The following is a 15,848-nucleotide window of genomic DNA, read 5'->3' as shown; positions in this document are numbered from 1 at the left end:
GTAGTCTTCATCAATTTTAAGATTATTCATAATGTTGATCTATTCATCAGATCAACTAACTTTATTCTCATGCATAGTTACAGAGTATAACAATGCAGTCGCAAGATATCATAACATATGATAAGCAATAGCAGCGGAAACTAGAATCAATTTGCATAAGACAAAACGAGTTCAACGCTTTAACTGTTGGCTCTGATACCACATGTTAACTTATCTCATACTTCACGACCAAGACATAATCAGTTAAGCCATTAAACTACAACCAACATAAAATAATATACAATCCCAGTAAACCTTAAAACGAATAAAGAAAACATACTTGCTGTCGAAGACATCATGCATGGATATTAGGTTTAGCCTTCTCTTCTCGGGTGTTTGATACAATACAACCTTCAATGGGATTAGTTTTCTTTTTGGAATCACACCGAGAAAAGAGACCAAGAACCTCTCTTTTATTTACATGGAAATACAATAACTGCTACCCCCCATTAAGGTTTCGGTTATTGCCAGTTACTCAGAGTTGTTAACCAACTCTAATTCAAACATTATAACTTAATGTTTTTCCCTCCATTTATCTATATGGCCATATAATCTCTTATCTTGATGTCGGCATATATATAAATACACTAAGGTTTGATTACACTCACCCTTTAAAATCTTACATCAACTACTCCCTTGTGCATCTCCATTAAACTTCAGCTTCCCCTCCTTCACAAACGACCACCAAAATTTATTTATCGAGGGAAATGCTTTCGTCGACGACAAGTCCCTCCGACTGACCAAAAGCACTGCCGGCAATGCACTGGACAAAAGCGTTGGCCGAGCCACCTACTCTCAACCCTTCCTCCTCCGCAAGAACGCCACCGGAAAACTCGCTGATTTCACCACAAACTTCACATTTTCCATCAACTCCGAAGGCAACACGTCCTACGCCGACGAACTCGTCTTCTTTTTGGCGCCAAACGGGTCCTTACTCAACACCACATTAGGCAGAGGCGGCGGTCTAGGCCTCCCCGTCATAAACCCGCCAAATAGTGAGTCGACGAATCTGTACCCCTTTGTGGCAGTGGAGTTTGATATCTTCAGGAATAACATCATTTCCGTCAAAGATCCTATCGGCGATCATGTTGGTATTGACATCAACTCTCTCAAGTCTAAAGTGACAAAGCCTTGGAATGGAAACATTACAACCAGACAGAGCAATACTGCTCAGATTCGCTACGATTCTGGATCGAATAATCTTAGTGTTGTTTACACTAGTTATGTAAATGGTGTCCCAGTATGGAGGAATATTAGTTACATTGTAGACCTAAATGAGTACTTGCAGGGTTATGTTGTTGTTGGGTTCTCTGCCTCTACAGGGGAAGTCACTTCTATACCTATAATCAACACATGGAGTTTTAATTCTACAGAACTGCGCGATGAGCCGCCGCCTTCTGATCCAGGAAATGGGGTCAACGTCGGATTTTTTGTTGGGTTGGTTGTTGGTGGGTGTGTGGTTTTGGCTGGTGGATTTGTTTTGGTTTGGTGCATTTGTTGGAGGAAGGGCAAAACATGGGAAAGTAGTGATGATGAGGATCCTATGGCAAACGACTCGATCGATAAGGAATTCGAGAAGGGAACGGGCCCGAAGAAGTTTTCGTACAAGACATTGGCTTAATCCACGGGTAATTTCGATGAGGGAGAAAAGCTTGGAGAGGGAGGATTTGGTGGGGTTTATAGAGGGTTCATAAAAGACTTGGACTCGTATGTTGCTGTTAAGAGGGTGTCAAGTCGGTCTAAACAGGGGATGAAGGAGTACACGGCAGAAGTTAATAGGAAAATTATATTTCCATTTCATATCAAATAAAATTACACTTTGAGTATATATACACAATTATATTATAGCCACTAAGATATCTAAAATATAACTAACTAACAGATATCTTAACCACTAAGTAATATCTCTAGATAGTGTAGTTACAATATTACCCTTTATATCCCCCCGCAAACGAAACTGAGGTAACCGAAGATGAAGTTTGTCTCGGAGATACAAGAACCTGGACTTGGATAGGGACTTGGTGCAGATATCTGCCACCTGTTCTTGAGTGCCAATGAAATGCACAGAAATCTGTTTTGCCAAGACTTTTTCCCGAATGAAGTGATAGTCAATTTCCACATGTTTTGTTCGAGCACGAAATATTAGATTCTTAGCAAGAGATATGGCAGAAATATTGTCACACCATAGCTGAGGAGAGCAAGGTAAGCAATAACCAATATCAGCTAGGAGTTTACAAATCCAGGTAATCTCAGAGGCAGTATTGGTAAGAGATCTGTATTCGACTTCAGTGGAAGAACGAGCTACTGTGGGTTGCTTCTTAGCACTCCAACTAATTAAGGAGTTTCCCAGAAAAACACAATAACCTCTAGTTGATCGCCGATCAAGGGCACATCCTGCCCAATCTGCATCAGAGAAGGTAGTCATTGCAGGAGAAGTGGAACACTTGGAAAACCATAAACCAAGATCAATAGAACCCTTAAGATATCGGAGGATTCTTTTGACTGCCTGAAAATGAGAAATTTTGGGGCTATGCATAAATTGACAAACAAGATTGACAGCAAAGCTGATATCTGGTCGTGTCCAGGTAAGATACTGTAGAGCACCAACTAAAGAACGATACTCAGAAACATTGTCATGTAATGGTGATGCATGATCAAGTTTAGAAGTGCTCAGAGGTGTACTGCAAGGTTTAGTCCCTGCCATGTTGGCTTTAGATAACAAATCCAAGATGTACGTTGTCTGAGATATGAATATACCTGAAGACAATCTTTTTACTTCAATTCCAAGAAAGTAATGGAGAGCTCCAAGATCTTTGATAGGAAAAAGAGAACTAAGTTGTTGTATCACTTGTTTACAAGCTGCAGAATTAGGACTGGTGACCAAAATGTCATCAACATAAATAAGAATGAAGACCAAATCTGGAGCCTTTTTGGTGAACAGAGAGTGATCACTTTGAGATCCTACAAATCCAAGAGATTGAAGAGCCCCATGAAGCTTCTCATACCAAGCTCTTGGAGCTTGTTTTAAACTATACAAGGATTTATGCAAGTGACAGACATGAGAGGACTGTGTAGAATCTTCAAATCCAGAAGGTTGAAGCATGAATATTGATTCAGTTAGAGTACCATGTAAAAAGGCATTGCTAACATCAAGTTGGTTCAAAAACCAATCATATTGAGCTGCTAGAGTAAGAGGTAGCCGGATAATGACTGGTTTGGCAACATGACTGAATGTTTCTGAGTAGTCAAGACCTTCCTGTTGGTTGAAACCCTTTGCAACTAACCGAGCCTTGTACCTGTCGACAGTACCATCAGGTTTTCTCTTAATACGAAATACCCATTTGCATCCTACAATATTTTAGGAGAAAGATTTAGGAACAAGAGACCAAGTTCCATTATTAATGAGTGCATTTACTTCTTCCTGCATTGCTTGGCGCCAATGCGGGTACTTTGAAGCTTGAAGATAGGTTGTAGGTAAATAATCTACTGAAAGATGAGATGGTAAGGGGTGTTTGGTAGCAATGAGAGCTTTGGGCTTGAAAATACCAGATTTGGACCTGGTTTGCATTGAGTGAGTATTTGGAGGTTGGATGAGATTGGTGGGTTCTGAAATGGCCGATGAAGAACTGGAAGGTGAAATGATGGAAGGGACAGATTGGGAGGGAGAAACTGAAGAACTTGAAGATGAAGCTAAATGGTGTATTGGGGAAGTGGTAGATGAAGAAGAAGGGTGAAAGGTGGGACAATTGAATGTAAGAGTAGAAGGAATGGTGGGACTTGAGGTAATAGGTGAGTGTGTAGGGTCAGGTGTATGAGAAGTGGATAGATGATGAAAAGGAAAGTCAAACTCATTAAACAGAACATGTCTTGAGATGTAAAGTCAATTGGTTGCAGGGTTAAGACAGTTATAACCCTTGTGATTCAAACTATAGCCAAGAAATACACAAGCTTTGCTTCTTGGATCCAACTTTAAGGAAGTGTAAAGCTTTAACCAAGGAAAACAGGCACAGCCAAACACTTTCAAAAAATTATAATTTGGTGGTATGTGATACAAGGATTCCCAAGGCGATGCTCTGGAGATAGTAGGTAGCCGATTGATAAGGTAGATTGCTGTGTCAAAAGCCTCAACCCAGTAGATGTGAGGTACTTTAGAAACTGCCAAAAGAGTTCTAGCAGTCTCCACTAAATGGCGATGCTTACGTTCTGCACACCCATTTTGTTCAGGGGTGTGTGGACATGTAAGTTGATGCTGAATGCCATGTCTAGCCAAAAAACTTGAGAATGAATTACTCACATATTCTCCACCAGAATCTGACCTTAAGGTAATAATCTTGGTGCACAAAGAATTTTCAACCATAGATTTGTATTGAATAAAGGAGGCTAATACATCAGACTTGTATTTCAATGGATAGAACCAGCAATATCTTGTATAGTCATCCACAAAGATGACATAGTACCTAAAACCTTGAGTAGAGGGTGTGGGTGAAGGACCCCATACATCTGTATGAATGAGTTCTAAAGGTTTACTAGTGGTACAAACTGCATGTTGATGCACAAAATCGGCAAGGACTTTGGACTAACAGAAAATGTTGAGTTTGTGACCTTCGCTAGATTGCTCCGGTCACTGGTGTGGATGGATACATAAATGGATAGAGACAGGGAATCAAACAACACAAGATGTACGTGGTTCACCCAGATTGGCTACGTCTACGGAGTAGAAGAATTCTCATTAAGTGTGAAGGGGATACACAAGTACAAAGGTTCAAGCTCTCCTTTAGTGAATTCTAGTGAATGATTTAGTACAAATGATATTAGGAAATATTGTGGGGGAATGACCGCTATTTATAGAGAAACTTGTAGCTTTGTCACATTGACATGTGTCATGTTGTGATTGGTTCTTGATATCGACACGTGCCGCGCCTTGATTGGCTTCTAATCTTGACACGTGTCGAGTAGTGATTGGCCTCCTGGTTTGAGGGGGAGTCTTGTGGGTCTGTGATAGTATAATGTTGACCGGTGCTTGGTAGTTTCGAGATTGATCAAGTATGGTACAAACAGTGCTCCCCTAAGTTCCCGAGTGAGGGAAGCTCCTCGGTTGGGGACTTGCAAGGTCCAAGCCACTGAGTAATTCTGAAACTTCCAAGTACTGAAGTGTGGTGTCGTTTTCACTTGCCTTTTCTATTCCATAGGTGGAAGTGACATCTTCTCGGGAAGTACTTCTCCTCCATTCCCCTTTACTCTCTCTAGCCGATGTTGACACACAAGGTAATGTATCATTTTCACTTGAAGCATACTTGTAGTTTCAGGCTTGGTCAAGTGTGATACAAACACTATAGTAGAAGTCCCCCCAAGTCTCTGAGCGAGGAGATTTGCCGAAATAGGTGACAGACAAGGTAAGCAATCAGACTTCCAAGCAAGCAACCCAGGATCGGAGGTTCGACTTCGGCTTCCGGTTGATTGTTCTCATTCTCTTTGTGTTGTAAACAGCAACAAGGATAAGGAGAAGTAAATGGAGAAGAGATGATATGAGATACTTTTGCTTTTGAAGAAGTAACTTTCCACAGGCTTATTCTTGAACTGGGCTAGAGGGTTTTCTGTTTTCCTCCAAATGAGCGAGCCAACTCAGGAATTTGAGGGTCAAAACAAGTCCGTTAAATCTAGAGTACGCGCGACCCTGATGATATGGGATACTCTTGATGTTGACAAAGTAGTGGGTGTGGTATGGTGAGGCTTTGCTCTTTGGCGACGGTGCCAGCGAAAGGTTGTTGAGGCTTCTCGAGGCCTTCGGCTAGGGCAGGGATGCGGAGCTTGGATTTGACGTAGACTCTTCCGTCTGGATTGTGCGGTTCTGCAAGAAAGGCGTCATGCTGTAGTGATCTATTCTAGCACATCATTGATCATTCTGCTTCAATCCTTTGCATTTAAATGATCCTTCAGAACATTACTTCACAGCGACTCATCCATGCTTGGCAGCTTCAGTGTAAAGAGCCAATATCTGATCAACTGTCCTGGGGTAGTTGCCAGAGGAATTCGTGACCTTGATAGCAGTTGAGGATGAGTACTCGAGAGCAATACAAGGTAAGCAAACAGGCAAAGGTTCCAGGCAGTCGGTTCCTGACTGGAGATTTAAGTGGAGGTTCGGACATATTGCTTTCTTTATCCTTGTTTTTGCAGGTAAGAACAAGGACAGAGGAAAAAAAGGGAAAAAGCATGATATGGGATACTCTTGCTTTTAACCCTGGTGATATGAGATACTCTTGCTCTGGTGTGGCTGGTTTGCAGAGGTATTATCAAGGAGGAGGAAAGCTAAGTATTTCGGGAGGCTTCGTTGGGAGTGCCCTTTCGGATGTGAAGAAGAGTTGAGCATTTTTGCAGGTTTACTTGGCCATGGAGGATGAAGGTCGACATATATAGGGATTTCCCCAACAGCAAGTAGTAATGCTATTCCTTTACCCTTCTCGGTCATAGCAATGTAGTGGGAGCTGCAAGATTCACGTGTTTTAACTTTGTCAGAGATATTTTGATAAAGTGGTCCGTGATCCGGAAAGCTGATGTTGCTTGTGAAAAGTGCCGACAAATCATATCCAGGAAAATCTGGCTCTTCGAAGTTCGAAGAGAGGCGCCTCTTCTATTTTTGAACAAGCCGGTATGTTGAAGATCTGGCTCTCAAAATTCGGAAAGTGTTGCCTCTTCGATTTTTGAACAAGCAGATATGTTGAAGGTGTGTTCTTAAGGATGAGGAAAAATTAGGCATTCTTGCAAGTCTGATTTGCGATGGAGGACATAATTGACCCGTATATAGTGATTTCCCAATTAGCAAGTAGTGGTGCTATTCCTTTATCCTTGTGCGTAATAGTAGGGTAGCTGGAACTTCGAAATTCTCGTGCCTTAACTTTGTCAGAGTTCTTTGGTAAAGTTACCATTGGTATCCGAGGAACTGACATTGCGTGTGAGAATTGTTGAAAAATCTTACCCAAGAAAATTTGCTTCTCGAATTCCAAAAAATGGTGCCTCTTCGATTTTTTAACAAACGGCTCCGTTGCCCTTTCTTTTATAAGGGCACCAATTGTGTTCAAGAAGTACGTTCAGATAGTTACTGCTTGTAGGAGTTTCCCCTTATTTTAATACTTCTGGGATTTATTAGATCTCATTTTTCCTTCATCATAACTGAAAATGTCTGGCTCATCCGATCGTCGTTTGGACTTGAATGTTGTGAAAGAGGCAGTTATGTCTCCTCAAGATAACATATGGCGCCCATCCTTCTTATCCCCTATTGGTCTTCTTACCATTATGGACTCTGTGATGAAGAATGACATGACCGCTGCGGTGGTGGCCAAGAATCTTCTCACCCCCAAAGATAACAGACTACTTGCCAAGCGGTCTGATGAGTTGTCTGTTAAGGATTCCCTGGCTCTCAGTGTTCAATGTGCGAGTTCTGTGTCTAATATGGCCCAACGCCTATTTGCTCGTACCCGCCAAGTTGAATCATTGGTGGCTGAAGTGATGAGTCTCAAACAGGAGATTAAAGGGCTCAAGCACGAGAATAAACAGTTGCACATGCTTGCACATAGCTATGCTACAAGCATGAAGAGAAAACTTGACCAGCTGCAGGAATCCGAGGGTTGGATTTTAAGTGTCATCAGAGGTTTGTAAGTTTGTTCGAAAGGCATCTACTGCCTTCGTCGTCTGGGGCTGTACCACGTACTGAAGCTCCAAATGATCAACCTCCGGTGTCTTCTCTTTTTGGGGTTCCTCCCAGTACTGAGGCTCCGAATGATCAACCTCTAGTGCCTCCTCTTTCTGGGGTTCTACCAAGTGCTGAGGCTCTGAATGATCAAATTTTGTGAAGGCTCCCTCTTGTTTGTTTGTTTTGATTCTTGTGTATGCACATATCTTGTAACTTATCGAAGATATCAATAAATAAACTTCACTTCATTCAGCGTACTATGTTAAATACACCAAGGCATCCTCCCCTAATTTCCCGAGTGAGGAAAGCTTCTCGATTGGGGACTTGAAAAATCCAAGTCATTAAGTAATAGTAGACAGTAGGAGTCCCCCAAGTCTCTGGTCGAATGAGTTGACGAATGAGGTGTCTTGCTAGTACTCGATTTTCCGAATTAACAAAACTTCACCCTTTTTTTTTTTTTTTTTTTTTTTGGGTGGTAGCCCAAAACCTTTTCTTCACATATTTTCTTCTTAAAGGTTGCTAGGCCCGAATAAGTGGAATTGCAGAGGGTGTAACCGTTGGTAGCTGTTTTATGGAAAACCATCTGACTATGATAGTCTTACACATGATGACTATAGGGAGATACACACACATACTGCTATGATAGAGGGTGTAACCGTTGGTGCCCTAACATCATAATGGAAGCATCACAATGATGAAAGCATCACAATGATGAAAGTATCATAATGATGAAACATCATAATGATGTTTCTTTGGTGGAATTGTTTTTCATTTCCACTAACAACCTGAATTGTTTTTTCAATATAGCACCATACTCTGTAGCTCGAATCACAAAGTTGTCTTCATGAAAGTCGTTCCTTAATTCCTAAACTACAACATATCCAAATTTGAGAGTCATCGGATCAGTACAAGTCCAGAAATTCAGGTATGATGAGTGACTGTTCATCATTTGTCTGTCAACCTGTCAGACCTGTTGTGAGCTTCGAAACTCCATTTTAGCTTGCTCAGATCACCATACTTTCTTCATCGAAGTTGTTCCTCATTGTCTCTTCCATAACATATCAAAAATCCAGAATGGACTAACAGTTAAATAGTTCCAGATCTTCGAAACATCACAGCAGCTTTGAAATCTGCAAGAATCTGACTGTCATGTTTGGAGCTTCAACACTCTAACTTCCGTCGCTCAAACAGAAAAATTTCCTTCTTGAAAGTTGTTCGTCTGCTCAAGAACTATAAGATGTCCAAAATTCAGCTCCACTGAAGAAGAGCAGAAGTTGCAGAAATTTGATAGAAGAAAGGAGACGGAAGAGGGGGAGAGAGAAAGAGGCTTGACTAGTTGAAGCTTTTTTTTTAGGACACAAAATTTGATTTAGCTTCACACTATCTTGATCAAGAATGTGTGAAGCTCTTGCATGTTTTAGTGTTGAAATTTTGTAAAGAAGCTTTGTAGGTGAAGCTTTATATGGTGAAGCTTTGAAGCTTTGTAGGTGAAGCTTTGTATGGTGAAGCTTTAAAGCTTTGATGGTGAAGCTTTGAAGCTTGGAAGCTTTGATGGTGAAGCTTTGAAGCTTGGAAGCTTTGTAGGTGAAACTTTTATGTTGAAGCTTGGAAGCTTTGAAGCTTTGAAGGGTGAAGCTTTGATACTGAAGCTTTGAAGCTTTGAAGCTTTGTAGGATGAAGCTTTGATGTTGAAGCTTTGAAGGGTTGTAGGGTGAAGTTTTTATGTTGAAGCTTTGAAGCTTTGTAGGGTGAAGCTTTTATGTTGAAGCTTTGAAGCTTTGAAGCTTTGAAAGGTGAAGCTTTTTATGTTGAAGCTTGGAAGTTTGGAAGCTTTGAAGCTTTGTAGGGTGAAGCTTTTATGTTGAAGCTTTGAAGCTTTGTAATTGTAGCCCTGAGGCTTTGTAATTGTAGCTCTGAAGCTTTGTGATTGTAGCCCCGAGGCTTTGTAATTGTAGCCCTGAGGCTTTGTAATTGTAGCCCTGAAGCTTTTTTTGACATGAGTTGTGCTCATGAATGTTGACATGAGTGATGCTCATGGATGTTGACATGATTGATGCTCATGAATGTTGACATAAGACTCATGAATGTTGGTATGAGTGATGCTCATGGATGTTGACATGAGTGATGCTCATGGATGTTGACATGAGTGATGTTCATAGATGTTGACATGAGTGATGCTCATGAATGTTGATATGAGTGATGCTCATGAATGTTTATGTTGATTGACATGGGTTTGGCCCACCGCATTGACTGCCTGGGGGCGGGCATTATCGTGGCGATACCCTTGGTTATCGCGATAGTGTCCCTTACTCTTTTTACTGAAATGAGAGTGATGGGGATGGAAATCCTTCCTTTTGCCCTGAGATTGATACGTCTGTTGATTTGGCGAAGCATTATGCAAGGCATGGGGAGGCGTCATTGCCGTTTGGAAAGTTGAGGTCTTTTCATTTATGTGGATCTGGCTTCCACTCCCTACTTGCTGATAGGGGATGGTTGTAAGGGGTTTCTCTTGGTATGTCTTTGCTTCGGCTGAGGCATGGTTATAAGCCTGCGCCATCACCTCAGGGTAAGTCTTCCAAGTGTTGGCATTGATCATGTACTTAAAGAAACAGTCACGTAGGCCTGCCGTGAAGGCTTTGAGGGCAGTTTTGTCATCAGCACAACGGGAGTACTCATGGCTGAAGCGGCCAACATACATACGTAATGACTCGTCTAGCTTCTGGCGGATAGTGTATAAGTCATCTGCAGAGTGCAAGCGATCGGTCTAGAAAATATGTTGGGAAACAAATAGTTTCCTCAATTCCTCAAATGAGTCTACCGTCTCAAGTGGAATACGACAATACCAATTTAGAGCTCCGCCAAAGAGGGTGGAGGGGAAGAGGAGACATCGCTCTTCGTCGGTGTACATCCGGTATGCCATGGTGGACTAAAAAAGGTTAAGGTGTTCAATCGGGTCCTCTTTTCCAGTATAGAGTTGCAAGCCAAGCTTCTGTTTTATCTTTGCTTGAAGGGGGTGTTAATGATCCTCCTTGTAAGAGGGCCAGGCCTAGGTTGGTTACAGTCAGGTATTTCGGCCAGACGTTCAGCCTTCAACTTGTTTACTTCCTCAATGAGCTGTAGGACAAGGGGGTCCTGAGTAGAGTCATGTACCACTGGAGCTTTCTTTCGTAAATCTCCATCGCCTCTTGGAAGTAGGAAGGTTTGATCAAGAGCATGTGATTTTTCCCTGGACTCGCCATACTGGCTTCCAAGGTATGTCTGTCGGAACATCTCTGAGTCCCATGTACCCTCATGTCTCTCTAGGACTTGTTGTCCCTTCCCCAAATTGGTAGCCGGCTTGGGCCGTGGTAGGGGACCGAGTCTCTCAGAAACCCTTGGGTCATTGATCTTTGAGCTTATGTGGATGGAGTTCTCTCGACGTTGCTTCAGGAAATCCCGACAATCGCGATAAACAGCTTTCGATCATTCTGCCCCTTCCGCAAAGAGGTGTCTCCCTCCACTTCTCCTGCTTCGGGTCGAAGCAACTGGGTTAAGAGAAGTCTCATGTTGATTATCAAATCGAGGGGTAGCTCGTTCCCTATCAGGGATATCTATGTTGAAGGCATGTGATCCTCCGTGTTGGGGGGCACCCAATTGATGGTTGACTTCCACGAGGGCAACGAGCTCGCGTGTCTGAGCTTGCCTAGCTTCGTGGATCGTCTCGAAGAGCTTCTCATATTGCTCCTGGAGGACCTCATTCTTCATTGCTATCTTGTTGTTCTGAGCTTCTAGCTCATCGACTTTAGCTTGAAGAAAAACTTTTTTTCCTTCTTTCTTTCGTTGTTTCGCATTATGTGCAAGAGGGGTGTCATTCTGTGTGTTGTGGCTTCCTTCGCTCCCCATGTTGGAGAGGGATGCCTGGTCAAAAGAGAGTGTACGAATGGTAGAAACCAGCTTGACACAGCTGAAGAGAGTAGGAATAAGTGTCGCTTCCCACAGATGGCGCCAAATGTTGATGCACAAAATCAGCAAGGACTTTGGACCAACAGAAAATGTTGAGTTTGTGACCTTCGCTAGATTGCTCTGGTCACTGGTGTGGATAAATATGTAAATGGATAGAGACAGGGAAGCAAACAACACAAGATGTACGTGGTTCACCCAAATTGGCTACGTCCATGGAGTAGATGAGTTCTCATTAAGTGTGAAGGGGTTACACAAGTACAAAGGTTCAAGCTCTCTTTTAGTGAATTCTAGTGAATGATTTAGTACAAATGACATTAGGAAATATTGTGGGGGAATGACCCCTATTTATAGAGAAACTTGTAGCTTTGTCACATTGACATGTGTCATGTTGTGATTGGTTCTTGATGTCGACACGTGCCGTGCCCTGATTGGTTTCTAATCTTGACACGTGTCGAGTAATGATTGGCCTCCTGGTTTGAGGATGAGTCTTGTGAGTCTGTGACAGTATAATGTTGACATGTGCTTGGTAGTTTCGGGATTGATCAAGTATGGTACAAACACTGCAGATACAAAAGAAAGCCTAGAACATTTTCCTAGGGCACAAGCTGAGCAAAAAGACTTAGCAGCATTAGAGGAAATTGAAATACAAGATTGAGATGCTATTTTATTGACAATCTTAACAGAATGATAACCCAATCGATTGTGCCAGAGATCTCTGGAGGCTTTCACAGATGCAGTAAGAGCTTTAGAAGAACCATGTGTTTGTGATGAGAAAAGAAATGGATAGAAACCATATTGAACTGGTCTTTTAAAACGCATCATCCCCGAAGAAATATCCTTCACAGTGAAGTGAGAGGGATAAAGATGTAAAGAACAGTGATTATCAATCAGAAATTGATTTGCAGATAGTAGATTATGTTTCAAATCAGGAACAAATAAGACTTTATTCAGATTGAAGGCACTAGTAGAAGTATTTAAAATAGTAGAGCCTGAGTGAGTGATGGGCAAACCTTTGCCATCACCGATGTAAACTTGTTATGGACCAGTGTATGCTTCAGGATTTTGCAGATTAGCATAAGAATTTGTCATGTGAGAGGTGGCTCCTAAATCCACAATCCAAGTAGGAGTGGAAGATGATGTGTTGGCAACCATTGCTGAATGAGAAGATTTCCCACCATAAGTTGGATTCATGCGATGAGGACAATCACAGGCCTCATGATCAAACTAATGACATATCTGACAAGAGTTCTTCTTGTGGTAGGAAGAAAAAGTATTTTGGCCTCCTCGATTATAACGCTGATTGGTGTTGTTGAAGCGATTATAGTTGTTTGACCTCTGATTATTGAAGAATTTGGAATTTCCTCGATTAAAGTTTCCACGATTGTGGTGACTTGGTCCACGACCTTGATTGTTGAATGTAGGAGCCTGAGCAACATAGGTTGAAGAGACAGTATTTGATGCAGGAAGTGGAAGAATACCAACAGAGGTATTGAGAGCCTGAAATGATGATGAGTCAGAGGAACTTTTCTTGCGATTTGTCAATTGTATCTTTTTGCTAAGAAGCAGACCATGAAGTTCATCAATAGTAGTGGATCCAAGGCGAAATTGAATGACATCAACAAACGAGTCATACTCAGGAGGAAGACCATGAAGAGTAACCGAGATCAAATCTGAGTCGTCAACCGGAGAACCGGCACTAGCAAGTGCATCAGCAATGGCCTCAATGTGTTGGAGATATTGAGCAGCAGTAGATTCACCTTTTGTAAGATTGCGAAGGCGAGAGCAAAGCTCATGAATATGAGACTGAGAGGCCGTGGCAAGCCTGGACTCCAATTTCGCCCAAAGTTCACGAGCGGAATTCACACCGACGGTATAAGGAATGAGAGATTCAGAAAGTGTTGAGTTGATCCAGATAAGAATGTTTTGATCATTCTCACACCACGCAACATAGGAGGAATTGAGGATGCGATTCCCTGAAGAATCAAGAACAAATTGAGGCGGTGCCGCCATAGATCCATCAATCAAGCCAGTCAGATTGTACTGGCGGAAAATTGAAGCAAAGAGAGCACTCCAAGTCAGATAATTGGTGGTGGTGAGTTTGATTGGCACCATGGATCCAATGTTTTGGATCGTAATCGATGAGGAGATCGAAGAATTAGGGTTTGAAGGTGCAGTCGGAAGAGGATGAACTAGAGAATCCGATTCCGACGAAGGAGATGCAGAGGTTGCCATTAACAGATAGCGATGAAGATCTCAAGGCACGATCAAGAAATCAAAGAGAGATGCAGAAATCAGAGAGAGAGATGCAGAAATCGATCAAGAAATCAATCGGAGAAGAAGGAAGTCACAGAGAAAGCACGACGTTTGGGGATCAAAGAGAGAGAGTCGTGAGACAGCTAGGCGGATGATACCATAATAGGAAAATTATATTTCCATTTCATATCAAATAAAATTACACTTTGAGTATATATACACAATTATATTATAGCCACTAAGATATCTAAAATGTAACTAACTAACAGATATCTTAACCACTAAGTAATATCTCTAGAGATATCTTAACCACTAAGTAATATCTCTAGAGATATCTTAACCACTAAGTAATATGTCTAGATAGTGTAATTACAATATTACCCTTTATAGAAGTAAGGATCATCAGTCGACTTAGGCATCGGAATCTGGTGCAACTAATCAGTTGGTGCCATGAAAAAGGAGAGCTCCTGCTTGTTTTCGAGTTCATGTCCAACGGAAGCTTAGATTTCCATTTGTTCAAACCGAAAACCTTGTTACATTGGGAGGCAAGATACATAATTGCTCAAGGCTTGGCATCCGGGTTGTTCTATCTACACGAAGAATGGGAACAATGTGTGCTGCACAGGGATATTAAATCGAGCAATATTATGCTGGATTCAAACTTCAACGCCAAACTTGGGGATTTCGGATTAGCTCGACTTGTGGATCATGGAAAACAATCGCAAACCACGGTTCTGGCTGGAACCATGGGATACATGGCTCCAGAATGCGTTACCACAGGAAAGGCAAGCAAGGAAACAGATGTCTACAGCTTCGGAGTTGTTGCTTTGGAGATAGCTTGTGGGAGAAAACCCATTGACCCAAAGTTGGGAAGTACTCAAATTAACATGGTGGAGTGGGTTTGGAAACTTTATGGAGAAGGGAAAATCATTGAAGCAGCTGACCCTAAATTGTGTGGAGAGTTCGATGCGAAACAGATGGAGTGTTTGTTGATTGTTGGGCTGTGGTGTGCTCATCCGGATTACACGATGAGGCCTTCGATACAACAAACAATTCAAGTACTTAACTTCGAAGTTCCGTTGCCCATTCTCCCATCAAAGATGCCGGTGGCCAGCTACTTATCTCTTCCGGTATCATTTTCAATCTCGTCGAGTTACAATACTGATTTGGAAAGACGTCAGACAGAGTCTTCGGGTCATGGTTACAACACCAACTCCTCACAATTCACCTCATCTTCTGCATCCAATTCTTCTCCATCAGCCTCACTTTTGTATACAAGATAAATTTAATCTCACTCTGTTATTCGAATATATAAATTTGCGTCTAATACATTTTTTATAGTGAATATCTTTAAGTAAATATGTTAGGCAACATATATAGTTGTTACTTTGATGATAATGAACTTGCCATCTTGTCGTAGTTATATGTTATACCCATAAATTTATAACAAGAGATTGCAAGAGGGTTCGAACTCAAAAAGCAGTAAGTGAAAGAGAGGCTCTTTCTACCAGGGTATTCAGAAATGTACATGTCAAAATGCACAGAGAAACAGCATCAAAAGAAAAACCCAATACTGAAATATTAGTAGTCAAAATGTACATGTTCAAACGACGACATCCATGTCTTCTCAATGTCAATGCATTCGGACAACAAAACATAAACAAAGAATCAGCTGCCGTCCATTCGTTCCTTCAGTTTTCACATCAAACAAACCAAAACACATGTAGATAAATATATTATGCACTCTTGAATCTAGATACTATTGTAGTTTCAATGCAAAATAAAATACAACAAAGTTCATTATGTTTGTAGTTTTGGAATGAAACAGAACCATTGATCAGCTAGTCCAAGGATATTTTCGACTTGAGTTCGGTGAAAACAATGACTGTGTGCTGTATAAACACTCGTTTCTTGGTTTACAAGAAAA

At 41.6% G+C, this 15,848-nt stretch overlaps 1 pseudogene; it reads left to right on the top strand.

The window, feature by feature from the left end:
- The first annotated feature begins 340 nt into the window (after positions 1 to 340).
- Positions 341 to 15,319, top strand: LOC126617150 (L-type lectin-domain containing receptor kinase IX.1-like; annotated as a pseudogene).
- The last annotated feature ends 529 nt before the right edge of the window (positions 15,320 to 15,848 follow it).

This window comes from Malus sylvestris, chromosome 3 (assembly GCF_916048215.2).
Source record: "Malus sylvestris chromosome 3, drMalSylv7.2, whole genome shotgun sequence".
NCBI classification, from domain to species: Eukaryota; Viridiplantae; Streptophyta; class Magnoliopsida; order Rosales; family Rosaceae; genus Malus; species Malus sylvestris.
Note: the sequence above shows the minus strand (reverse complement) of the source record. Positions and strands in the feature narration are given on the sequence as shown.